This window comes from Cynara cardunculus (genome assembly GCF_001531365.2).
Source record: "Cynara cardunculus var. scolymus isolate 2C chromosome LG 8, CcrdV1, whole genome shotgun sequence".
NCBI classification, from domain to species: domain Eukaryota; kingdom Viridiplantae; phylum Streptophyta; class Magnoliopsida; order Asterales; family Asteraceae; genus Cynara; species Cynara cardunculus.
Genome location: NC_037535.1, coordinates 15,693,822 through 15,695,409, shown reverse-complemented (window position 1 = coordinate 15,695,409; position 1,588 = coordinate 15,693,822).

The window sequence follows — 1,588 nt, the reverse complement described above, 5'->3', positions numbered from 1 at the left end:
TAGCCCTTCATACAGTCAAGATCGGATTTGATTGGTCAAAAATTGTAGCTTTGACTGGTCAAAATTTGCAGATATGTGGAAATTAGAGAAGTAGTTTCATAATTTTTACAAATAGGCGACAAACGGGTTTATATGTGAACCCGGGTAATTCACATATGAACTATTTTAATTGATTCACATATGAACCCATGTAATTCACATATAAACTATTTTAATTGATATAAACCCGTGTGATTCATATATGAATTAATTAACTGTTTCACATATTAAGTTGTGTGATTCACATATGAACTAATTAATGGGTTCACAAATGAACATATAGTTCATATGTGAATCACACGGGTTCATATGTGAATCAGTTAATTAGTTTATATGTGAATCACACGTGTTCATATGTGAATCAGTTAATTAGTCAATATATGATTCAGAAGAGTTTATATGTGAATCAGTTAATTAATCCATACATGATTCACAAGGGTTCATATGTGAATCAGTTAACTAATTCATAAATGAATCCCACGAGTTCATATGTAAATAAGTTAAAATAGTTCATATGTGAATTACACGGATTCGCATATGAACTCGTTTGCCGCCTATTTATAAAAGTTATGAATTTACACCTCTATCTTTAACATACCCATATGAGAAACTATCTAGTGCTTCACAGTCAAAGCCTACTATTTTTTTTTTTCATTTCTTTACCTCTCAAATGAACTTTTCCCTATATATTTAACCTACTATTTTCTTTTCATATATATTAATGTCAAAACCTATTTTTTTTACATATTTAATGTATGATTTAACATTATATATATATATATATATATATGTGGGTCGGGTTCTGGTGAGAAGAGAGTTAAAGTCATCTTCACCCTTGTATCAATCCTAATTGAATGTCAACACTAATGAGGTGCAACAGTATCACCGGATCAATTCATTTTTAAAGCACAATTCATGGGTGGACATGAAATTAAAAGTGATCAAGAGTTCAAATCTCTTCTTACGCTTCTCACCATAATTTTCCTTCTCACATATACATCTAGGAACTATATTCATATCCCCTTCTGTAATAACCCAAAATAATAATAATAATAAATAAATAAATAAATTGAATGCAATTTAATGACGGGAAAAACTCACTGGTCATGAAACCTACGACCATTTATTATGGCTTATCGTTTCATATTCCGTGAAACCGCCGATGACTTAGTATATATATATGGGGAGGTCTTCAAGCATAGAGATGACAAATTCTCGGGAAAGAAAACTCGTATAAGAGAGGTGAAAGATGAGGATGATTTGGTGAAGCGCAACAAGTTTGATGCGTTTTTGGGAGTTTGTAGCTTTATATGTAGTTTGGGGTTAAGAAGGAGAACTATTGTGAGAAAATGCGATGGTGGACGCTGTAATGAGAGTTGACGGTGCTCTACATCGTAGTTAGTTTGGCACCAATCGGGGAGACGCTAGCTACTTCAAAGATCGGTTTGGGCTACGCCATGTATTGTGAGTTACACGTGATTTATTTTTAAAATGGTTGCATGCCTTATTAACCATAAGTTGTTTGAAGTTTCTCGAGATTTTTGATATG